Raw genomic sequence first — 26,466 nt, 5'->3', positions numbered from 1 at the left:
ACACCTGTCCACAACCTCAAACAGTCAAACTCCAAACTCCACTATGGCCAAGACCAAAGAGCTGTCAAAAGACACCAGAAACAAAATTGTAGACCTGCACCAGGCTGGGAAGACTGAATCTGCAATAGGTAAGCAGCTTGGTTTGAAGAAATCAACTGTGGGAGCAATTATTAGGAAATGGAAGACATACAAGACCACTGATAATCTCCCTCGATCTGGGGCTCCACGCACGATCTCACCCCGTGGGGTCAAAATTATCACAAGAACGGTGAGCAAAAATCCCAGAACCACACGGGGGGACCTAGTGAATGACCTGCAGAGAGCTGGGACCAAAGTAACAAAGCCTACCATCAGTAACACACTACACCGCCAGGGACTCAAATCCTGCAGTGCCAGACGTGTCCCCCTGCTTAAGCCAGTACATGTCCAGGTCCGTCTGAAGTTTGCTAGAGTGCATTTGGATGATCCAGAAGAGGATTGGGAGAATGTCATATGGTCAGATGAAATCAAAATATAACTTTTTGGTAAAAACTCAACTCGTTGTGTTTGGAGGACAAAGAATGCTGAGTTGCATCCAAAGAACACCATACCTACTGTGAAGCATGGGGGTGGAAACATCATGCTTTGGGGCTGTTTTTCTGCAAAGGGACCAGGACGACTGATCCGTGTAAAGGAAAGAATGAATGGGGCCATGTATCGTGAGATTTTGAGTGAAAACCTCCTTCCATCAGCAAGGGCATTGAAGATGAAACGTGGCTAGGTCTTTCAGCATGACAATGATCCCAAACACACCGCCCAGGCAACGAAGGAGTGGCTTCGTAAGAAGCATTTCAAGGTCCTGGAGTGGCCTAGCCAGTCTCCAGATCTCAACCCCATAAAAAATCTTTGGAGGGAGTTGAAAGTCCGTGTTGCCCAGCGACAACCCCAAAACATAACTGCTCTAGAGGAGATCTGCATGGAGGAATGGGCCAAAATACCAGCAACAGTGTGTGAAAACCTTGTGAAGACTTACAGAAAACGTTTGACCTGTGTCATTGCCAACAAAGGGTATATAACAAAGTATTGAGAAACTTTTGTTATTGACCAAATACTTATTTTCCACCATAATTTGCAAATAAATTCATTAAAAATCCTACAATGTGATTTTCTGGAGAAAAAAAATCTCATTTTGTCTGTCATATTTGACGTGTACCTATGATGAAAATTACAGGCCTCTCTCATCTTTTTAAGTGGGAGAACTTGCACAATTGGTGGCTGACTAAATACTTTTTTTCCCCACTGTATTGCAGCCTCCAACTGTACAGGTTGAAACCAAAACAAGGTAAAAAGAAAATCCATACGTAATAGGGAAACTAACTTAATCCACACAAATAAAAATAGTACATTGACAAAACAAAACTCCCACTTCTTCCTTCTTTCAAATCTCCGTATCTCCCTTCTCAGGCATCTTGCTAGTTCCTCATTCAGGAGCGTGTTCCTACATGCACACTAGCGCCCGAGCCGGGAAGTGCATTCCAGCACCAGCTAGAGCAGGGTGATTAGTGAGGGAGGGGAAATCTGCAGGCAGGAAGCACCACCACACAACCACAGGTAACCATAGCCACAGGGAGTAGGGGTGCTGAGGGTGCTGCAGCAGCCCCTGATCAATTACAGAAAACATTTATATAATAATAATATGCCATTTAGCAGACGCTTTTATCCAAAGCGACTTACAGTCATGCGTGCATACATTTTTTGTGTATGGGTGGTCCCGGGAATCGAACCCACTACCTTGGCGTTACAAGCGCCGTGCTCTACCAGCTGAGCTACAGAGGACCACCAAATATAAAAAGTGTATCTATTTTAAAATCCCCACCAAATTAGTGCACTAGGCCTTTATTGCTCTTGTATTAGCAGAGAAAAATACTTGTCAGCAGAGCGGGGAGAATCCCCCCCTTCCCCTTTGACAAAAAACTTCCTCTGCACCCCCACCCCAAAACATCTTCCCTCAGCCATGCTGTAAAAATAAAGAACATTTGTCTGCATGTAAATTATTCTGGACTAAGACGACTGTGCTCTAGCTTCTTCTATATGTGCACCTCAGGAGACCGTTGGATGATATTTTCTGTTTAACACAATGCAATCACACAACTTGACGCAGCCATAGCTTGGTAAAATCAGGTGTACTCTGGAAACTGTAGTCCTCTTAATTCAGCAATTCACCAAAGTGTTTTTGATTTTGCTTTATTTTTTAGTTCTTGAAGACTGATCACACCAAAACAAAAAGACAACGGTTAATCAGACTTTGGTGTAGGCTACAGTACGTTTTGGGATGCAAGAGAAGCAGAGACCATTTGAAAGTCAACGCTGTCTCAGTCTGCCTTGCAAGATGGTCTGGAGTATTTGTTTAAATCCAGCTCATGCAAACAATAACAGTAAAAATAGAATGACAAAATAAATAAAATCCATAACATTTATATTTGATCAATACTCTAGATTTGGAGGGCCACTGTACATACTAGTGACAACTGGAAACCAGAATAGTATTGTGCCTGTGAGAGGAAGCTACTAGAACAAGGTTCCTCAAATGGAAACCAGAATAGTATTGTGCCTGTGAGAGGAAGCTACTAGAACAAGGTTCCTCAAATGGAAACCAGAATAGTATTGTGCCTGTGAGAGGAAGCTACTAGAACAAGGTTCCTCAAATGGAAACCTGAATAGTATTGTGCCTGTGAGAGGAAGCTACTAGAACAAGGTTCCTCAAATGGAAACCTGAATTTGGCCCGCGGGTGGTTTTAGACCCCTTGACTTTTTCCTAATTTTGTTAGGTTACAGCCTTACTCTAAAAAGGATTAATTTGTTTTTTTCCCCTCATCAATAAACACACAATACCCTATAATGACAAAGCAGAAAATCTTGTTTCTCATGGTCTCAGAGTCTTTAGGTGCCTTTTGGCAAACTCCAAGCGGGCTGTCATGTGCCTTTTACTGAGGAGTGGCTTCCGTCTGGCCACTCTACCATAAAAGGCCTAATTGGTGGAGTGCTGCAGAGATAGTTGTCCTTCTGGAAGGTTCTCCCCATCTCCACAGAGGAACTCTAGAGCTCTCTCAGAGAGTGACCATTGGGTTCTTGGTCACCTCCCTGACCAAGGCCCTTCTCCCCCGATTGCTCAGTTTGGCCGGGCGGCCAGCTCTAGGAAGAGTCTTGGTGATTCCAAACTTCTTCCATTTAAGAATGATGGAGGTCACTGTGTTCTTGGGGACCTTCAATGCTGCAGAAATGTTTTGGTACCCTTCCCCAGATCTGTGCCGCGACACAATCCTGTCTTAGAGCTCTACGGACAATTCCTTCGACCTTACGGCTTGGTTTTTGCTCTGACATGCACTGTCAACTGCCTTTCCAACTCATGTCCAATCAATTGAATTTACCACCAATCAAGTTGTAGAAACATCTCAAGGATGATCAATGGAAACACGATGCACCTGAGCTCAATTTCGAGTCTCATAACAAAGGGTCTGAATACTTATGTAAATAAGGTATTTCTGTTTTTTATTTTTAATAAATTTGCTAAAATTTCTAAAAACCTGTTTTTGCTTTGTCATTCTGGGGTATTGTGTGTAGATTGCTGAGGAAATTGTTTTATTTAATGCATTTTAGAATAAGGTTGTAACATAACAAAATGTGGAAAAAGTCAAGGGGTGTGAATACTTTCACGGGATTTTCTTTATTTTTACTATTTTCTACATTGTAGAATAATAGTGAAGACATCAAAACTATGAAATAACACTTATGGAATCATGTAGTAACCCCAAAAAGTGTTAAACAAATCAAAATATATTTTATATTTGAGATTCTTCAAATAGCCACCCTTTGCCTTGATGACAGCTTTGTACACTCTTGGCATTCTCTCAACCAGCTTCATGAGGTAGTCACCTGGAATGCATTTCAATTAACAGGTGTGCCTTGTTAAAAGTTCATTTGTGGAATTTATTTCCTTCTTAATGCATTTGAGCCAATCAGTTGTGTTGTGACAAGGTAGGGGGGTTTACAGAAGATAGCCCTATTTGGTAAAAGACCACGTCCATATTATGGCAAGAAGAGCTCAAATAAGCAAAGAGAAACAACAGTCCATAATTACTTTAAGACATGAAGGTCAGTCAATACAGAACATTTCAAGAACTTTGAACGTTTCTTCAAGTGCAGTCGCAAAAACCATGAAGCGCTATGATGAAACTGGCTCGCATGAGGACCACCACAGGAATGGAAGACCCAGAGTTACTTCTGCTGCAGAGGATAAGTTCATTAGAGTTACCAGCCTCAAAAATTGCAGTCCAAATAACTTCACATAGTTCAAGTAACAGACACATCTCAACATCAACTGTTCAGAGGAGACTGCGTGAATCAGGCCTTCAAGGTCGAATTGCTGCAAAGAAACCATTACTAAAGGACACCAATAATAAGAAGAGACTTGCTTGGGCCATTAGACCGGTGGAAATCTGTCCTTTAGTCTGGAGTCCAAATTTGAGATTTTTGGTTCCAACCGCCGTGTCTTTGTGAGACGCGGTGTGGGTGAATGGATGATCTCCGCTTGTGTATTTCCCACCGTAATGCATGGAGAAGGAGGTGTTATGGGGTGGGGGTGCTTTGCTGGTGACACTGTCTGTGATTTATTTACAATTCAAGGCACACTTAACCAACATGGCTACCACAGCATTCTGCAGTGATACGCCATCCCATCTGGTTTGGGCTTGGTGGGACTATCATTTGTTTTTCAACAGGACAATGACCCAACACACCTCCAGGCTGTGTAAGGGCTATTTTACCAAGAAGGAGAGTGATGGAGTGATGCATCAGATGACCTGGCCTCCACAATCCCCTTACCTCCACCCAATTGAGATGGTTTGGGATGAGTCGGACCGCAGAGTGAAGGAAAAGCAGCCAACAAGTGCTCAGTATATGTGGGAACTCCTTAAAGACTATTGGAAAAGCATTCCAGGTGAAGCTGGTTGAGAGAATGCCAAGAGTGTGCAAAGCTGTCATCAAGGCAAAGGGTGGCTATTTGAAGAATCTCAAATATAAAATATATTTTGATTTGTTTAACACTTTTTTTGCTTACTAAATGATTCCATATGTGTTATTTCATAGTTGTGATGTCTTCACTATTATTCTACAATGTAAAAAATAGTTTAAAAAATAAAGAAAAACCCTTGAATGAGTAGGTGTATCCAAACTTCAAAAGTTTGGATACACCTACTCATTCCATGGTTTTTCTTTATTTTGAAAACTCCCTCTTATTCCTTCTTTCAGTTCTCCATATCTCTCTTCTCCGGCTTTAGGGCCTGAGAGGGTGGTACGGCTTGTGACAATATTCCATGTAACTCCTTCGCCGATAAATCTTTCAGCCCCAGGAACCTCTCCGCCGCTTCCACAATGATTTCTATCTTCCTGGACCTTCTCTCCACCTTGGCAGTGCCATTTATCACCATAGCTATAAAGGCCATAAAGTCCACCTTCTTAACCTTTAAAATGTCTGGATCCTGCTGGTGAATGGCAACCCCTGCAGCCTGCAGTGAAGGCCTATCCACCACCATGGACTCTTCAGGAGCACCATTCAAACCCTCAACCCTTTTAACAGCTGCTGTATATGATATGCTCTGGGTAGCCCTAACTTTGGCCACCTCATTCTCTTTCAAGCTTGTGGGGCATCAGCTCATTTACAAACCGTACTCCTACAAGATACGAAGTTACATTCTCATCACTGTACTCTACTTTGTTCCGTTTTCCTTTCTTTTGGACAATATTCAAATTATCCTTGATTCTATCGCCATTAGATTCAGAATCCACTTCATCATCCGCTTCCGCCATCTTTTTTCCGTCCGACGTTCTATACTGCATCTACCCCTAGCGTGACTTCCTCTTCTTCTTTGGTCTTCCGCCATCGTATTTAGTCCTCAAACTTGAACTCGATATATGCCATTTCGAAAATGAGGCCTTTCCCACGAACAAGAATACGCGTCATCACTCTCCCTCATCTGATTGGTCGAGTAGGCGGGCCTTCTGACTTTGGGTTTTTGGTAACTAATGACGACCTGGTATTGCTCGTCGCCATAATATTTTCCTGGCTGAAAAGAAGTACAAACGGCTCATTCGTAAATTCACTCTGGCTATTTACTGCGATTTCAGAACACACTCATGTGAGTGTGCCAGAGCGCAGAATAACTGATGCATTTACGAACGCTCAACATCAGTTGAATAAGGCCGGTGCCAGTAAACGTCGGCAAAAAAAAACGTAAATTGATGCCATTATCATAGTTACAGTCACCAACGCTCTGGATAACATGAAAACAGCCTAACCAGCTCCGCTAGGGCGAGTAAAATGGTCACAGTGAGGTGTTCTCTCATTTTTGTCTGGAAGTAGCCAACCTTAGCCTGTTAGCTTGGGTGCATGACAGCAGTTGTTAGGTCAGAAAACTGAGATAAACCCTACTCCTCGGCCAGAGCGTCGCACTATGGAATTCCAGAGTGAATTTACCAACACACCCAAAGTTCACACCAATGATTTATAGATACACTAGATGATTTCCAGGGGTCGCTGTTTTGAAGCCCCCCGCGCCTCCATCTTGGCACTCCCCCACCGTCGTAAAACATATTTTGGAAGCTATAGAAATGCATTTACTAATGTCTACACTTGTTTTTGCTATATGTATTCTATTACAGACACCTTCATGCATATTTTTACATTATATTATGTGAGCTAAACATATAAATAAAATATATTTTTTTTAAATCCTTAAAGTATAAAAATATCTTATAATTTTTGGAAAGTACTAATGTTACTCTCCCCACTACAACAAAAAATAACTTTAATGCATGTAATTTTGTCCTTGAAAAATGTTAATGAAATACTGTAGGATTGCATTCATTCCTATGGAAGACTGGTTTTCAATGGAGTGCCAATATGGCCGACCTGTGGCTTCAAAGCCTCTCCTCAAATATGTTTTATAACTGAACCAAGATAGGCCATGGCCTGTCGTTTCCAATGGGAACAAATGAGCCATAGTGGGCAGAACAAGCAAGGAGGTGGGCACAGCCAAGCACGAGCTAGCGAGATCCTATTGGCGTGTTCTAGCTCATCTGCATATTTTCGTTAGGGAACGCCTACTTTGTGAAGTGCGCGTTGTGCAATAACTCAATTCGCCTTTGCGCTCCTAAACTACACGATTAAAACAAACTTTTGCAAAGGTTAAAGTTTACAAACCTTAGTCCACTCTGTTCATAACAGATTATAGTTTTGGAAACAGAAAACTGCATTGAGATCAAACGTTTCATCAATGAGAAAATATGCAAAACAAATCCATATTTGGTAGTGAGTGGAAACACCAAGCGGATGCTTCACATTTAAACATCCAGTGAAATATCTGTCTCGTTGTTCTCGCTGTGCTCTCCTTGTCCAAAACATAGGGTGCGTTCGTAAATTGCCTCCAGTGTATCAGAGTGTGCTGAGTCGTTCGTAAAATTCAAAGCGTTGTCAGATTGTCCTTTAGTAAATTCGGAGCGTTCAGAGCGCACACTGGACGCTCTGGAGGAGGAGTAGGGTTGATCCAAGCGTTCTGACCTCACAACGGTAGTCAAGTACTCAAGCTAAAGTCTTGTTTTGTATGCTTTGTACAAAATAATAAAATGCAGGACGACAGGGTATTTATAAGCGCAGCTCTTTATTAACTAGCTATAACTGGCATGTTCATGTGTCTCTGGCCATGATCATCTTTAGAATGACCTCGCCACCTGGGTGGTCTTAACCAATCATAGCACAGTATGATATGACAGTAGAATGCATCCAATTACAATTCAGTATGCTGACACATATGAATATTACATCCCCCTTCTTAAAATTTTTTTTATAAAAATATGTAGAACAATAAAACGTTTATTTTGAATACATGCTCTGTAGTTTGAACTCGAGGTAAGTAACCATTTAAACTGCACCAACTGCATCAACATAACAGACTGAAACAATGATTCAGCATACTGTTACTTTTAGAACAAATATTTCTCAGCAACTCAGCTTTTCACTGTAGCAATGACATCTCAACATATCAAACAAATACCATACCAAAGCATTTCAAGTTAACTTTCAATAACAAGTTTACAGTCCGGAACTCTTTTAGGGCAGCGATCCGCCTACACCCGTTGACATTTCACAGGTCTAGGACAGCTCTAGGCTTGACCTCTCTTCCTGACCTTGTGTGATATGAAGCTGGGCATGCTTCTGTGTCAGTCAACAGTTCTTGTGGTGTTGCAGGTAAGTATGGTGTATGTGGTGTTGTGTCTGTGTTTAGTCCACCCCGTTCTCTTTCAGGGGAACAGTTCATCTCGTCAGTGCGTTGTTCTTTTGTGTTCAGTAGGTGACGACGATTGCGGCGGTACACCGCTCCTTCTGCGGTGCGAACGAGATATGAACGTTCAGTGTCAGCTGGTTGGATGACGACTGCTGGCTTCCAGTAGCCATGCTCCTGGATTCTAACTGACTCTCTGTCATTCAGTGGAGGCAGTGGTCTGGCTGACCTGTCGTAGTATCGCTTTTGCTGTTGTTGTCACTGAGCACGTTTTGCATGCATTTCCTTGTAGCTGACGACCTCAGGTTGCAGCTGCTGGTTGGTGCTGGGAAGGATTGAGCGAAGTCTGCGGCTCATCAACAGCTGGGCTGGTGATTTGAAGTTGTCAACTGGAGTGTTGCGGTATTCAAGGAGACTGAGGTAGGGGTCTCTCTTGTCTGCTTTTGCTTTGTCCATGAGTGATTTAGCGATCTGCACAGATTTTTCAGCAAGGCCATTACTTTGAGGGTAATGTGGGCTTGTGGTGACGTGTGTGAACTCCCATGCTTTTGTGAAGGATTCAAACTCATTTGATTTGTAACAGGACCCATTGTCAGATATTAAAGTCTCTACAATGCCATGCCTGGCAAAGGCTGCTTTCAGCTTGTGTATCACAGCTGCAGATGTGGTGCTGTGAAGCTTGTCGAGTTCGAAGTACCTGCTGTAGTAGTCCACTGTTATAATGTAGTCCTCGTTGTTCCACGTGAACAGATCGGTTGCCACGACCTGCCAGGGTCGGTCTGGGATACGGTGAGGTAACATTGGCTCTTTGGTGTTTGAGGGTCGTCGTTCAAGACAGGTGGGGCATTTACCCACCATGTCCTCTATTTGTTTGCACATTCCGGGCCAAAACAAAATGTCCCGTGCTCTCTGTTTGCACTTTTCCATGCCCATGTGTCCAGCATGGATCTTTGTCAAAATCTCTTCTCTGAGACTGGTAGGAATGATGATTTTCTCTCCTTTGAAAATGATTCCGTTGATCTGTGATAGTTCGTCACGATGGTTCCAGAACTCTGAGACGCTCTGAGGGCATTTTCTCCTCTCCTCGGGCCATCCTGACTGTATGACTTTCCTCAGCTGTGTGAGTTGTGTGTCTTTTTCTGTTTCTGCTCAGATCTCCTTCAGTTTTGTGTCACTAACTGGTAAGTTGCTGTACACAGTGTGCACCTGCATGTCCATGCCTTCACTGAGGCTGCTGTCCTTGTAGGTAAGAAACTTCCTGGAGAGTGTGTCTGCGACAGGGATGTCTTTGCCTGGACGGTGAGTGATTGTGAAGTCGTATTTTTGTAGTTGAAGGATCATTCTCTGTAGCCTTGGCGGGGCTGCGGCTAACGGTTTCCTCATGATTGACTCGAGGGGCTTGTGGTCTGATTCCACAATGACTTGTCGTCCATAGACATACTGATGGAAACGCTTACATCCGAACAGAATGGCGTACAGCTCCTTTTCGATTTGAGCGTAGTTGATTTCACAGTCTGTGAGAGATTTGGAAGCGTAGCCGATGGGTTTTCCTTCTTGCAGTAGCACTGCCCCTAGTCCATACTTCGACGCGTCCACCTGGAGTCTGAGCTCTTTGTTGGGGTCGTAGTAGGCAAGGATTGGTCCTGGTTCTCTCGTGATCAAGTCTTTCACTTTCTGGAAAGCGATGTCGTGTTGCTTTCCCAGAGGAACTCACTGGACTGCTTTAGCAGCTGACGCAGGGGTGCATTAGCATTGGTGAGGCTGGGTGCGAACTTGGCTAAGTAGTTGACCATGCCAAGCACTGTTTCCAGCTCTGCGCGGTTCTTTGGTGGCTCCATTTCCTTTATGGCTGAGATCTTCTGCGGATCTGGCTTGATTCCATTCGCTGTGAGAAGATGTCCGAAGTAGCTGACCTCTGTAGCGCCAACTGTGCTCTTCTCGGGGTTGAGCCGGACTCCTCTCTCGCGGGACCTTTGCAGCATCGCGCTGAGGTTTCTGTCGTGTTCCTCTTTGGTTCAACCATAATAGACAAGGATGTCGTCCACAATTGCCAGGACTCCGTCGAGGCCTTCGTACACCTCGTCGATCTTTCGCTGAAACTCGTCTTGGGCTGAGATAATCCCAAAAGGCAGGCGACGGAACCTGTAGCGTCCAAACGGGGTGTTGAACGTTGTGAGCTTAGATGACTCTTCTGTGAGCTTGATAGCCCAGTAGCCTGATCTGATGTCGATAGCTTTGTCCGGCGTTAGCTCTGATCCAACATTCAAAAGTTTCTCTCTCACTCGCGGTGAGTGTATTCCAAATACAATACGGTCCCTGACCATCTCATCCTTGTTTGCATAATCACAGTCTTTCACAAGCAGACGCAGCTCAGTGACAAACTGTTCAAACGATTCGCTAGCGCCTTGTACTTTCTCATGGAATTTGTACCTAGCGAAAATTGTATTGGTCTTTGGCACAACATATGCTTCAAAACGATCGTAGTATGTTTTCAGTACCTTTGATTCAGCCTCGGTAAGTGTCCATGTGTTGTAAATGTCTCTCCTTTTTTCACAGATCCAGAGGAGCAGGTAGCTGCACTTTTCCTCTTCTCCTCTTTCCTTCAGAGGACCCGTGAACATCAGCTCCACATGCTGTTTGAACTTACGCCATGCATCAGGTAGATTTGTAGACCCCGAATCCATTCGAGGTGAAGGAACTCCAGCAAAATCCATCTTTTAGTCCTTTTACTCTGACACCATGTCTTGTTTTGTATGCTTTGTATTGTACAAAATAATAAAATGCAGGACGACAGGATATTTATAAACGTAGCTCTTTATTAACTCGCTATAACTGGCATGTTCATGTGTCTCTGGCCATGATCATCTTTAGAATGACCTCACCACCTGGGCGGTCTTAACCAATCATAGCACAGTATGATATGACAGTAGAATGCATCCAATTACAATTCAGTATGCTGACACATATGAATATTACAGCTAACTGGCTAAAGTTGGCTAGCTTGCTAGCTACTTCCAGACACAAATGAGTAACACAACGAGAGAACACGTCACTCTGACCATTTGACTTACCCTAGCAGAGGTGGTTAAGCTGTTTTTATGTTATCTAGAGCGTTGGTGACTAACTGTGATGCTGGAAACAATTTAATAACGGTATTTTTTTTGCCGACGTTTATGGTCACCCGGTCATATTCAACGGGTGTTGCGTGTTCGTAAATTAATCCGTTATTCTGCGCTCTGGCACACTCAGACGAGAGTTCTCAGAAATCGGAGTAGCTAGCCAGAGTGAATTTACGAACGCACCCATATTATCTGCAATCCAAGGTCTATCTATATATATATATTTACGTCATTGGTTCACACAGGATATTATGGACCCGCCCCGCCCCTCTCGCGGTCAAGCTATCCGCTTGGGCCAAGTCACCTGCCTGCTAGCCTGGGCTTCACTGAGTAAAACAATTACTGTGGTATATATACAATTATGAGATAGAGCCAATTGTATAGCCAATTTGATGCTGAATGAATGTCCATCTTCATTCTAGAGTCGTAGAATAAAGATAGCCTGACCGCTGTCTCTGCTACTGGTTCCCATGGAAACCGTACGAAAGCGAGGCGGCTGGCCTGGTATGGCGCTTGCTAGCTAGCTAAAGTATTTCCGCTTACCTCTCTGCTCGCAGTGAGAAAGAAAGAAACGGGCTAGCTAGCTGTTGGGACGAAGCGGAGGAAGCGACAACACCGCAGAAAAGACGCTTATTCGCGATTAAATAATAAATACATTGGAGGATAGTCTGGCTATTTGAGTCCATGACCAGAGTGTGAGAACGGAGAGGAGGGCTTGAAGGTAGCCTTTTCGTTGGTAAGTGTCTTCAATCTTATGTTTTTCTCAAGCTAGCTTTACTGTAGCTAGCTAAGCATACGGGATCTCTCTGGCTTTTGCCACCGCTATGGAGTTCTCCCTCTGTCAGTATGCTGCTTCTGATATCGGCCTCCTTGGCTTGGGCCTATTGTCTATGTTCTGAACCTGTGAAAAACAGAAACCAATGTTACTAACTACTGTAGGTAATACTATTGTCATTTAAGCTACCATTTGTCTATTAACTGCCTTATACCAGTGTGAGCTCAACAGTCTAGGACAAGGTTGGCTAGTAGTTAGAGCTAGCTATTAACTAGTGAATCTGTAATTGCTAGGCTATTTGAACCGTCAAAGGCTATTTGAACCTGGAAAGTTGTTGGAAACCAACAATGACATACATGTCTGTCAGTGGGTCTGCTGCCACAACAGAGATAGAGGGAAATGACGGGCAAGAGCCACTGCAATGAGGAAGGAAACCCGTTGCGTTGTGGATGACGATGCCTAAGTGAAATAGATAACGATAGCTACCATAATACCTAGCTACGAGTATAGTAATACCATATACACCTACTGAGAAGCAGTGGATAAAATACATAAAAGCAGTGTGATTACAGTATACAGCTGCCCATCCCTTTAAATGGGGGGTTCTACAAAAGACTTGAGACTATTTTGTTACAATAACCTTTGTCTAATATACTAGATAATCAACTTTGTACAGTAGTTAAGTTATTAGTTACAGTGGTACATTGTGATAGTGGTCATGTTATGGCTGTAGTATTGGCTATCAATAATCATATTTCCCAACATTATAACTTTGTGTCCTCCTGAAATGCAAGCAGATCACTAACAATGCATTTCAACCTATAGTGAGTACTACATTGTTGTCATCTGCTAGGTCTGCTACACTTCATCATAGCTGTTTTGTGAAACATTGTTGCAATGTATCCGAATGTTAAACTGATTACAATGTATCAACATGTAGACTTGTTTGACGCCCGCGGATATGTGACATTTTGGAATAGATTACAGTGTCGGCTCTGCTCTGCTCGGTGTTTTATCCAAGCATCAGCGAATGTGTACATATACAGTCGGTCGGGTGCACTGCAATCAGTACAGTTGCACGTGTCGGCGCGTGTGACTCGGGCCATTGAAGCATCAGCTTTACTATGAGGTGGCATTTGCTATTTACATTTGGCCAAGTTTACTAGGCTCAGTCAAACAAAACAAAAATCCGTTTTCTTTTTCTATTTTTTCCCCTCCAAAGTGTAAATGCTAAACTTAAGCATTGTGGTTATATATCATAGCCCGATTAACATAAGGGCTCATTACAAAGCAATTATGACAACAAAATAGGCAAGAAGTACAGTTTGATCTACTTCATCCCAAAAAAGGTAAATGTCTCTCTCTCTCCTGCAGTAGCACAGAGGGATGCCCCTGCATGGCTTTACACCACATAATGGCCTCCATAACAAAGGGTCTTTCTTTCTCTGCTTCCATGCAACACTCTCTCCATTGTTTTTACAATGGTGTTTGTTCTTCACTGGTTGCCCTTTTCTTGTGGCAACAGGTCACAAATATTGCTGCTGTGATGGCACACTGTGGTATTTCACCTAATAGATATGGGAGTTTATCAAAATTGGATTTGGTTTCGAATTCTTTGTGGGTCTGTGTAATCTGAGGGAAATATGAGTCTCTAATATGGTCACACATTTGGCAGGAGGTTAGGAAGTGCAGCTCAGTTTCCACCTCATTTTGTGGGCAGTGTGCACATAGCCTGGCTTCTCTTGAGAGCCAGGTATCCCTACAGCAGCCTCTCTCCATAGCAAGGCTATGCTCACTGAGTATGTACATAGTCAAAGATTTCCTTAAGTTTGGGTCAGTCACAGTGGTCAGGTATTCTGCCACTGTGTACTCTCTGTTTAGGGCCAAATAGCATTCTAGTTTGCTCAGTTTTTTGTTAATTCTTTCCAATGTGTCAAGTAATTCTCTTTTTTTGTTTTCTCATGATTTGGTTGGGTCTAACTGTGTTGCTGTCCTGGAGCTCAGTGGGGTCTGTTTGTGTTTGTGAACAGACCCCAGGACCAGCTTGCTTAGGGGACTCTTCTCTAGGTTAGTCTCTCTGTAGGTAATGGCTTGGGAATCGCTTCCTTTTAGGAGGTTGTAGAATTTAACTGCTCTTTTCTGGATTTTGATAATTAGCGGTTAAAGTCATCATTCTGCACTGCATGCATTATTTGGTGTGTTACTTTTTACCCTGAAGATGTTTTTTCAGAATTCTGCATGTAGAGTCTCAATTTGGTGTTTGTCCCATTTTGTGAATTCTTGGTTGGTGAGCGGACCCCAGACCTCACAACCATAAAGAGCAATGGGTTCTATAACTGATTCAAGTGTTTTTAGCCAGATCCTAATTGGGATGTCAAATGTTATGTTCCTTTTGATGGCGTAGAAGCCCCTTCTTGCCTTGTCTCTCAGGTCTTTCACAGCTTTGTGGAAGTTACCTGTGGCGCTGATGTTTAGGCAGAGGTATGTATCGTTTTTTGTGTGCTTTAGGGCAACAGTGTCTAGTTGGAATTTGTATTTGTGGTCCTGACAACTGGACCTTTTTTGGAACACCATTATTTTTGTCTTACTGAGATTTATGGTCAGCACCCAGGTCTGACAGAATCTGTGCAGAAGATCTAGGTGCTGCTGTAGGCCCTCCTTGGTTGGGGACAGAAGCACCAGATCATCAGCAAACAGTTGACATTTGACTTCCGATTTTAGTAGGGTGAGGCCGGGTGCTGCGGACTGTTCTAGTGCCCACGCCAATTAGTTGATATACATGTTGAAGAGGGTGGGGCTTAATCTGCATCTCTGTCTCACCCCACGGCCCTGTGGAAATAAATATATATTTTTAGCCAATTTTAACCGCACACTTGTTGTTTGTGTACATGGATTTTATAATGTCGTATGTTTTCCCCCCCCAACACCGCTTTCCATCAATTTGTATAGCAGACCCTAATGCCAAATTGAGTCAAAAGCTTTTTAGGGATCAACAAAGCATGAGAAGACTTTGCCTTTGTTTTGTTAATTAGGGTGTACAGGGTGAAATACAGTGGGGAGAACAAGTATTTGATACACTGCCGATTCTGCAGGTTTTCCTACTTACAAAGCATGTAGAGGTCTGTAATTTTTATCATAGGTACACTTCAACTGTGAGAGACGGAATCTAAAACAAAAATCCAGAAAATCACATTGTATGATTTTTAAGTAATTAATTTGCATTTGCAAATTATTTTTTGTTACATTTCTGTATGCCGAGTCCTCTTCTACTGTCCAGGGTTCCCATGGTCATGAAAATCCTGTAAAAGTCATGGAATTTTAAAATTGTGTTTTGCAGGCCTGGAAAAGTTTAGGAAAATGATCAAATCTGAAAAGTTTAGGAAAAGTCATGGAAAATAATTTAATACATTATTTTAATGTAATTTTATTTAGGCACAGTTTTTAAATATTTTATCAATCAAATAATCTGTGTTTGCGCACATAACCAGCATAGTGTGAGACAAGGGGGTCATTTCTCAAGGAGAGAGAGACAGTCGGACATTACAGCAGGTAGGCCTATACAATATGATAAAAGATTAATTAGACAGCCAATTCAAAACATATCTTGGACCCTATAGTTAACTGTTCATTATGTCCCCAAAAAATGTTCAGACACTCGCGAATAAGGCCATACAAAGTTGACTTACTTTTTTGAACAATTCACATGATTCATTTTTAAACAATTATTTTTGACTAAATTAATGATTCACTTCGTCATTGTATTAGTTGGGATTCGGTTAAATCGCAATGAATCGAATCATGTGAATCAAAATAATTTGTGAATCGTGAACATTCATTTTAGGAAAAAATATTAGACGTAGCCTTTCTTTTGAATTATGTGGCTTCAATAGATGCTAGTCAGCCTGCAAAGTAAACACTTCTAAACAGGGCATAAAATTAACACCTGTCACCCGCCAAATGCAGGTAGATTTAGGTATTGGCGGGTAAGAATATCTATTTTACCAGCCACGTTGGCGGGTTGGTCAATTTGCAGGGCTCTACAGTGCGAGCATTACATTTGCGAATAAAAATAGTCAAGTGAACAATGAGCACATGCGCAACTTCCGATTTATTGTAGAAAAATGCTGCAGTAGCTGTTTTGTTTCATAGTTGCTAATCCTACAATGAAATGCAAATCCTATATCCCACCTCAGGCAGCAACCCTGCAGGCCCTGCAAGCCTGGCAGGAGAGCTGTGTGCTCTGAGTGAAATGCTGATAGATGTATTTTTGGAGGCGCTGTGCACAGGGACAGAAGTTTGTCTAATTAACTCTGAAGTCTACAAAGTGAGACTTTGTCCTCGTGTTGCTTGGCTATTTACATCATTTTTTTCGCAAGCTCGGTTGTTTTTCAACGTTAGTTTGAGTCTGCCGCTTCAACTGATAGCGAAGAGATGCCCGAGTCAGATCCCAAATCTCACAGACACACACCTGACAAGACTCAAGTGGCCCCATTACCACAGTAACCTCCCGCCCTTTAAAGGGGCAGTTGAACATTTTGTCTCATCTGATATTTTTGGGTAAAAGACTCGGATCACAAAAAAGTTAATGAAATTGAGCAATATACCACATTTACTTCTTACTAATACATTTCTTGTTTTAGAAACATTACAAAGCATGGTCATCCGTTTTTAGTTTATTATGGCAAGTAAATATTTTGGCTAGATTTTTTCATCTACCTGCCACAGTGGCTGGTGGACCAAAAAGTTAATTTTAGGCCCTTCTTCTAAGGTAGCTAAGATAAATATGACTAAATTAGAAAAGGTAAATTTCCTGAAAAATGTGTGGGCTTGTTTCAGCTGATTTTAAAAAGATTTGTAGCCTACCATAACCATTTATTTGATCTTTGATATATTAAATGAGCAAATTATTTCAAAAGGCATAAAACGTATTTGGTTGCAATGTTTTACATCAAGGGTGGTCAACCATCCTCCAGGACAGCCAATGGGTGTGCAGGTTTTTATTCCAGTCGCCCTCTAACAAACCACATTTTAAAAATGAGCTGCTCAACCGGAGCTTGATAAACTGTCTCTGAAGAGTTTGAGCAGGGCTTGATCAAAAACCTGCACTTCCAGTAGCTCTGACTGAGGGTTGACCACGTGTTTATACAGTTGCCTAACAGGTATTCTACTTTGTTGGGGGTTATGTGCCTTGCTCGATGACAGGAGATGGTACATGGAATCAGAGAGCAGCCTCCCAGTGTCGATACCACATTACGCGTACTTTTTTATATGTACATAGAGACGCCGCCAATTGTTAGTCATGGAAATTTGGTTAAAAGTCATGAAATTCCATCTGTCAAAATGTGTATGAACCCTGACTCTCTCTCCCTCTCTTTCTCTGTCCTAGTCCAAGATGTCGTCTTAAATCTCCAATACACCGGTAGGATTGTCAAACGTCGGCAGTCGATCTCTTTTGTGTTCACACAGCAAAGAAGTCGTCAGGCACTCAGCCTCGTTAAAACACTCCAATCCAGAAGGTGGCATTAACGTTGTTTGACAATGCATATCCGTGCGTATTGTGGTCTATATTCCAAGCTATCTGCGCTAATGCTGCTATTTTGTAGAAAGCCCTTGTTGATACTAGCCAGATGGCCACAGCTAGATAACTACCTAGCAAGATGACAAAGAAACACTCTCCATAATCCCATACTGCCAGTGCCAGCCATAGCCAAGTGTTAGCTAGCTAGCTAACGTTAGCATATTCGCTAGCTAGCTTGCAGTGTCCTTAGCTAGCTAGCTAACACGGGCAGCTGTTTCATGGAAACTAGCTAATCCATTGTGATTTTATTATAATGTCAATACTAGCTACAGTGGTTAGCTAGCTGGCAGGAAGTATTTAGTGTTTTGTGCATTGCGTATGTGCACTTAGCTAGCTAACATCCCATAGCCTACATTGAGTATGAAGTGTGACTGCCTCATCTGTGGACGTAAGGAGAAAATGCCCTCTTTAAAAAAAAAAAGAGAACGTTTTTTTTTGTTGGCTCCTCCACTTGGGGGTTCGTGCTCTCTGATTGGCTCAAAGTCAAGTTTTTGGCAACTGACAAGCATTTTGATTCAACAAGTAGATAATCTCTACCGGGTCGGCACTCAACAGGTACCGCTTTTTTAAATCTAGCAAGAGAAGGAACGGCCGCCCACTTTGATAAGGCCGTACTTCTAGCCAGACGGGTTGCTGTTCTGTTCAGACTATGGCCTCTTGGCATGATGCAGTGCCACTGTGCCAACGTAGTCCTTGCCAAAGGCCCATGCGTCACTCTCTGCCACCTCCCACCAGCCTGCATGCAGGTGACTCTGTTGCCTCTCCTCTGGGGAGCGGAAAGGTGGTGGCAGGAGGGTACCGGACCTGATTATCAAGGGCCACCAAGTGTGTGTGTGTGTGACTATGTAGCTACAAGGGGGTGTGTGTGTGTGTGTGTGTTGCTCCCAGGCATAGGCCTATGTGTACACTTACTGTATGGTCCATTTTTGTGAGCGTCTGCATCAGACGTACATGTCTCGCCCACTGTAATAAGTGCCTATCGGCAGTCTATCGGCAGTGAGATTCTTGTTGTGTTTAATGCTTTAAGTAGCATTCCGTTACTCCTTAAGGTCCAAGGACCTTATACACTATATATACAACAGTATGTGGACACCCCTTCAAATTAGTGGCTAGAGAATAACATACTACTAGCCAGGACATTACTGTGGTTAGAAAATAACATACTACTAGCCAGGACATTACTGAGGTTAGAAAATAACATACTACTAGCCAGGACATTACTGTGGTTAGAAAATAACATACTACTAGCCAGGACATTACTGTGGTTAGAAAATAACATACTACTAGCCAGGACATTACTGAGGTTAGAAAATAACATACTACTAGCCAGGACATTACTGAGGTTAGAAAATAACATACTACTAGCCAGGACATTACTGAGGTTAGAAAATAACATACTACTACCCAGGACATTACTGTGGTTAGAAAATAACATACTACTAGCCAGGACATTACTGAGGTTAGAAAATAACATACTACTAGCCAGGACATTACTGAGGTTAGAAAATAACATACTACTACCCAGGACATTACTGTGGTTAGAAAATAACATACTACTAGCCAGGACATTACTGAGGTTAGAAAATAACATGCTACTAGCCAGGACATTACTGAGGTTAGAAAATAACATACTACTAGCCAGGACATTACTGAGGTTAGAAAATAACATACTACTAGCCAGGACATTACTGAGGTTAGAAAATAACATACTACTAGCCAGGACATTACTGAGGTTAGAAAATAACGTACACTATATATACAAAAGTATGTGGACATCCCTTCAAATTAGTGTATTCGGCTATTTCAGCCACACCCGTTGCTGACAGTTGTATAAAATCGACCACACCGCCATGCAATCTCCATAGACAAACATTGGCGGTAGAATGGCCCGTACCTAAGAGCTCAGTGACTTTCAACGTGGCACCGTCATAGGATGCCATCTTTCCAACGAGTCAGTTCGTCAAATTTCTGCCCTGTAAGTGCTGCCCCGGTCAACTGTAAATGCTGTTATTGTGAAGTAGAAACGTCTAGGAGCAACAACGGCTTAGCCGCGAAGTGGTAGGCCACACAAGCTCACAAAACGGGACCGCCGAGTGCGGAAGCGCGTAGCTCGTAAAAATAATCTGTCCTCTGTTGCAACACTCACTACCGAGTTCCAAACTGCCTCTGGAAGCAACGTCAGCACAATAACTGTTCGTCGGGAGCTTCATGAAATGGGTTTCCATGGCCGAGCAGCCACAAAAGCCAAAGATCTCCATGCCCGAGTGCATAGTGCCAACTGTAAAGTTTGGTGGAGGAGGAATAATGGTCTGGGGCTGTTTTTCATGGTTCGGGCTAGGCCCCTTAGTTCCAGGGAAGGGAAATCCTAAACGCTACAGCATACAATGACATTCTAGACAATTCTGTGCTTCCAACTTTGTGGCAACAGTTTGGGGAAGGCCCTTTCCTGTTTCAGCATGACAATGCCCCTGTGCACAAAGCGAGGTCCATACAGAAATGGTTTGTCGAGATCGGTGTGGATAACTTGACTGGCCTTCACAGAGCCCTGACCTCAACCCCATCAAACACCTTTGGAACGCCGACTGCAAGCCAGGCCAAATCGCCCAACATCAGTGCCTGACCTCACTAATGCTCTTGTGACTGAATGGAAACAAGTCCCCGTAGCAATGTTCCTAGTGGAAAGCATTCCCAGAAGAGTGGAGGCTGTTATAGCAGCAAAGGGGGGACCAATTCCATATTAATGCCCATGATTTTGGAATGAGATGTTTGACGAGCAGGTGTCCACATACTTTTGGTGATGTAGTGTATGTTATTTTCAGAGCTAGACTGGCTCTGGCAGCCAAAACAGCCAGATACTCCATATAAATGTGAATCGATTCTCAATTGCAATACGGTTCTAGAAACATAAAGCCCTTTTTTAAATTTCATATCAAATCAAAATAATTTCACAAATGCAAAATACACACTTACTGTTTTAACCAGCTTTATCACAGTTGCAGCCGACACAATTTTTCAGTGACCACACATTTCTGGCTGCCTTCTTCCATTACACACAGGCTTTCGGAGCATGCTAGATAGAGGGACCACCTGTCTTAATTAGCTGTCTTCGTCTGTCTTCCGTAAACAAGTGATGTAACATGGAGAAATGGCCGTGTGGGAACACTAACCCTAACCCTATAAAGGTGTTTATCAATTAAACTTTTTTTTATGTTTCTTGCTGATAAGAAAGATAAGGTCCTTATGCTTCCTTATGCTACCGCAAGTGATGCGTGTTAATGTTCAGACCACGCATCGGGGCTCTTAACAAAAACTGGAACAGAATCATAATCAAGGGCTATCTCTCCATGCCCAGTCACTCTCTTCTACTCTCTCTCTCCATGCCCAGTCACTCTCTTCTACTCTCTCTCTCCATGCCCAGTCACTCTCTTCTACTCTCTCTCTCCATGCCCAGTCACTCTCTTCTACTCTCTCTCTCCATGCCCAGTCACTCTCTTCTACTCTCTCACTCCATGCCCAGTCACTCTCTTCTACTCTCTCTCCATGCCCAGTCACTCTCTTCTACTCTCTCTCCATGCCCAGTCACTCTCTTCTACTCTCTCTCTCCATGTCCAGTCACTCTCTTCTATGCTCTCTCTCCATGCCCAGTCACTCTCTTCTATGCTCTCTCTCCATGCCCAGTCACTCTCTTCTACTCTCTCTCCATGCCCAGTCACTCTCTTCTACTCTCTCTCCATGCCCAGTCACTCTCTTCTACTCTCTCTCCATGCCCAGTCACTCTCTTCTACTCTCTCTCTCCATGCCCAGTCACTCTCTTCTGCTCTCTCTCCATGCCCAGTCACTCTCTTCTACTCTCTCTCTCCATGCCCAGTCACCCTCTTCTACACTCTCTCCATGCCCAGTCAACCTCTTCTACTCTCTCTCTCTCCATGCCCAGTCACCCTCTTCTACTCTCTCTCTCCATGCCCAGTCACCCTCTTCTACTCTCTCTCTCCATGCCCAGTCACCCTCTTCTACTCTCTCTCTCCATGCCCAGTCACCCTCTTCTACTCTCTCTCTCCATGCCCAGTCACCCTCTTCTACTCTCTCTCTCCATGCCCAGTCACACTCTTCTACTCTCTCTCTCTATGCCCAGTCACCCTCTTCTACTCTCTCTCCATGCCCAGTCACCCTCTTCTACTCTCTCTCCATGCCCAGTCACTCTCTTCTACTCTCTCTCCATGCCCAGTCACTCTCTTCTGTCACTCTCTTCTACTCTCTCTCCATGCCCAGTCACTCTCTTCTACTCTCTCTCTCCATGCCCAGTCACTCTCTTCTACTCTCTCTCCATGCCCAGTCACTCTCTTCTACTCTCTCTCTCCATGCCCAGTCACTCTCTTCTACTCTCTCTCCATGCCCAGTCACCCTCTTCTACACTCTCTCCATGCCCAGTCACCCTCTTCTACTCTCTCTCTCCATGCCCAGTCACTCTCTTCTGCTCTCTCTCCATGCCCAGTCACTCTCTTCTGCTCTCTCTCCTTGCCCAGTCACCCTCTTCTGCTCTCTCTCTCCATGCCCAGTCACCCTCTTCTGCTCTCTCTCTCCATGCCCAGTCACCCTCTTCTGCTCTCTCTCTCTCCATGCCCAGTCACCCTCTTCTACTCTCTCTCTCCATGCCCAGTCACACTCTTCTACTCTCTCTCTCCATGCCCAGTCACTCTCTTCTACTCTCCATGCCCAGTCACTCTCTTCTACTCTCTCTCTCCATGCCCAGTCACCCTCTTCTACTCTCTATCCATGCCCAGTCACTCTCTTCTGCTCTCTCTCCATGCCCATTCACTCTCTTCTACTCTCTCTCTCCATGCCCAGTCACTCTCTCTCTCCATGCCCAGTCACCCTCTTCTACTCTCTCTCTCCATGCCCAGTCACTCTCTTCTACTCTCTCTCTCCATGCCCAGTCACCCTCTTCTACTCTCTATCCATGCCCAGTCACTCTCTTCTGCTCTCTCTCTCCATGCCCAGTCACCCTCTTCTGCTCTCTCTCTCCATGCCCAGTCACCCTCTTCTGCTCTCTCTCTCCATGCCCAGTCACTCTCTTCTACTCTCTCTCCATGCCCAGTCACTCTCTTCTACTCTCTCTCTCCATGCCCAGTCACCCTCTTCTACTCTCTATCCATGCCCAGTCACTCTCTTCTGCTCTCTCTCTCCATGCCCAGTCACCCTCTTCTGCTCTCTCTCTCCATGCCCAGTCACCCTCTTCTGCTCTCTCTCTCCATGCCCAGTCACCCTCTTCTGCTCTCTCTCTCCATGCCCAGTCACTCTCTTCTACTCTCTCTCCATGCCCAGTCACTCTCTTCTACTCTCTCTCCATGCCCAGTCACCCTCTTCTGCTCTCTCTCCATGCCCAGTCACTCTCTTCTACTCTCTCTCAATTCAATTCAATTCAAACAGCTTTATTGGCATGGAAAACATATGTTTACATTGCCAAAGAAAGTGAAATAAACAATAAATGCACAGTAAACATTACACTCACAGAAGTTCCAAAAGAATAAAGACATTTCATGTGTCATATTATGTCTATATACAGTGTTATAATGATGTGCAAATAGTTAAAGTACAAAAGGGAAAATAAATAAACATACATTTCGGTTGTATTTACAATGCCGTTTGTTCTTCAATGGTTGCCCTTTTCTTGTGGCAACAGGTCACACATCTTGCTGCTGTTATGGCACTGGTATTTCACCAAATAGATATGGGAGTTTATCAAAATTGGATTTGTTTTTGAATTCTTTGTGAGTCTGTGTAATCTGAGGGAAATGTGTCTCTAAAATGGTCACACATTTGGCAGGAAGTTAGGAAGTGCAGCTCAGTTTCCACCTCATTTTGTGGGCAGTGTGCACATAGCCTGTCTTCTCTTGAGAGCTAGGTCTGCCTTCGGCGGCCTTTCTCAATAGCAAGGCTATGCTCACGGAGTCTGTACATAGTCAAAGCTTTCCTTAAGTTTGGGTCAGTCACAGTGGTCAGGTATTCTGCCACTGTGTACTCTCTGTTTAGGGCCAAATAGCATTCTAGTTTGCTCTGTTTTTTTGTTAGTTCTTTCCAAAATGTCAAGTAATTATATTTTTGTTTTCTCATGATTTGGTTGAGTCTAATTGAGTTGTTGTCCTGGGGCTCTGTGGGGTCTGTTTGTGTTTGTGAACAGAGCCCCAGGACCAGCTTGCTTATGGTACTCTTCTCCAGGTTTTTCTCTCTGTAGGTGATGGCTTTGTTATGGAAGGTTTGGGAATCGCTTCCTTTTAGGTGGTTATAGAATTTAACGGCTCTTTTCTGGATTTTGATTAATTAGTGGGTATTGGCCTAATTCTGCTCTGCATGCATTATTTGGTGTTTTACGTTGTACACAGAGGATATTTTTGCAGAATTCTGCATGTATTCTCAATTTGGTGTTTGTCCCATTTTTTGTGAATTCTTGGTTGGTGAGCGGACCCCAGACCTCACAACCATGAAGGGCAATGGGTTCTATAACTGATTCAAGTATTTTTAACCAGATCCTAATTGGTATGTCGAATTTTATGTTCCTTTTGATGGCATAGAAGGCCCTTCTTGCCTTGTCTCTCAGATCGTTCACAGCTTTGTGGAAGTTACCTGTGGCGCTGATGTTTAGACCGAGGTATGTATAGTTTTTTGTGTGCTCTAGGTCAATGTTGTCTAGATGGAATTTGTATTCGTGGTCCTGGCAACTGGACCTTTTCTGGAACACCATTATTTTTGTCTTACTGAGATTTGCTGTCAGGGCCCAGGTCTCCCCCCTCTTCCCTCAGCCCCAGCCTGGCTCCGGCAGCTCCGTCAGAGGAGAGGGCTGAACTCAAGGCATTAGTCAGGCCTATCAGATGGCAATCTCTTCACGGCTGTTCCCTGGCACACTGAGTGCTCTGTGTTCCCAGACACATGCCGTCCCTCCCCTGCTCTCTTTCAGTTCCAGACAGCCTTCTCTCCATGTCTCCCATCCTCCTTCTCTCCATGTCTCCCCCTGCTCCTTCTCTCTCCCCCCAGACACATGCCATCCCTATCACTCCTGTCCTCCTTCTCTCCCCCCTGCTCCTTCTCTCCCCCCTCCACCTTCTCTCCCCCCTCCACCTTCTCTCCCCCCTCCACCTTCTCTCCCCCTTCTCTGCTCCCTCCTCCTTCTCTCCCCCCTCCCCCTCCATCTTCTCTCCCCCCTCCACCATGTCTCCCATCCTCCTTCTCTCCATGTCTCCCCCTGCTCCTTCTCTCTCCCCCCAGACACATGCCATCCCTGTCACTCCTGTCCTCCTTCTCTCCCCCCCTCCTCCTTCTCTCCCCCCTCCTCCTTCTCTCCCCCATGCTCCTTCTCTCTCGCTCTTTCCCCAGTCTCCTGTCTTCACTCTCTCCTGTCTTCCCTCTCTCCTGTCTTCCCTCTCTCCTGTTTCACTCTCTCTTTTCTTCCCTCTCTCCTGTTTCACTCTCTCCCCCTGCTCCCTTTGAGGTCTAAAAGCCCTGGGCAACAGGAAAACCACTGCGCGTTGGAGTGGAGTAGTCGCTGCATTTTTTTCCCTTACCCCAAGACTCCATACATCTATCACCATTTCCCTCCTTCCTTCAGAAGTCAAGATCCTAAGGCGTGTTGTGCGGATATACATGACTGGTGAAGAAGTAAAGGATGGTTGGAGACCTCATGATCAGGAGGCTGTTTTCCCTCTGCTTGTTGTTGACCAACAACATAAAGCCAACTTCTGCCTGTGGACAGAGTTGTGAGGATTCAGAGAGTATTTAATAGTCACATGTACAGGGTTGCAGGTGTGATTGCAGGGTACAGTGAAAATCTTAGGCTCCGAGCTCCAACATGCAGGACTGAGTGAAATAAGAGGAGAACAGCACAGTAAGAATTGTCTTCTTTTCAATATTAGACACAATTTTCCACCCGGGATTTACTGAGCTTGTAATCTGATTTACAGCAGCAATCAGATGACAGAGTAGTACTGATTTACAGTAGCAATCTGATTACAGTAGAGTAGTACTGATTTACAGTAGCAATCTGATTACAGTAGAGTAGTACTGATTTACAGTAGCAATCTGATTACAGTAGAGTAGTACTGACTTACAGCAGCAATCTGATTACAGTAGAGTAGTACTGATTTACAGTAGCAATCTGATTACAGTAGAGTAGTACTGATTTACAGTAGCAATCTGATTACAGTAGAGTAATACTGATTTACAGTAGCAATCTGATTACAGTAGAGTAGTACTGATTTACAGCAGCAATCTGATTACAGTAGAGTAGTACTGATTTACAGTAGCAATCTGATTACAGTAGAGTAGTACTGATTTACAGCAGCAATCTGATTACAGTAGAGTAATACTGATTTACAGTAGCAATCTGATTACAGTAGAGTAGTACTGATTTACAGTAGCAATCTGATTACAGTAGAGTAATACTGATTTACAGTAGCAATCTGATTACAGTAGAGTAGTACTGATTTACAGCAGCAATCTGATTACAGTAGAGTAGTACTGACTTACAGCAGCAATCTGATTACAGTAGAGTAGTACTGATTTACAGTAGCAATCTGATTACAGTAGAGTAATACTGATTTACAGTAGCAATCTGATTACAGTAGAGTAGTACTGATTTACAGCAGCAATCTGATTACAGTAGAGTAGTACTGATTTACAGTAGCAATC

The 26,466-nt window shown here is 43.7% G+C and overlaps 1 protein-coding gene across 1 annotated transcript in view; it reads left to right on the top strand.

Annotated features, from left to right (window-relative positions):
- Window positions 1-11,966: 11,966 nt before the first annotated feature.
- The window catches only part of LOC311107074 (sushi domain-containing protein 6-like), a 50,543-nt gene continuing 36,043 nt past the window's right edge, over window positions 11,967-26,466 (top strand). The window contains exon 1 of the mRNA XM_084149534.1: window positions 11,967-12,170. The gene's annotated coding sequence lies outside the window, so the exon portion shown is untranslated. The remainder of the gene's footprint in view (window positions 12,171-26,466) is intronic.

Source organism: Coregonus lavaretus (assembly GCF_964263955.1).
Source record: "Coregonus lavaretus genome assembly, chromosome: 31".
Classification (NCBI taxonomy): Eukaryota; Metazoa; Chordata; class Actinopteri; order Salmoniformes; family Salmonidae; genus Coregonus; species Coregonus lavaretus.
The sequence above is the reverse complement of the archived record's forward strand: the minus strand, read 5'-3'. Positions and strand labels throughout refer to the sequence as shown.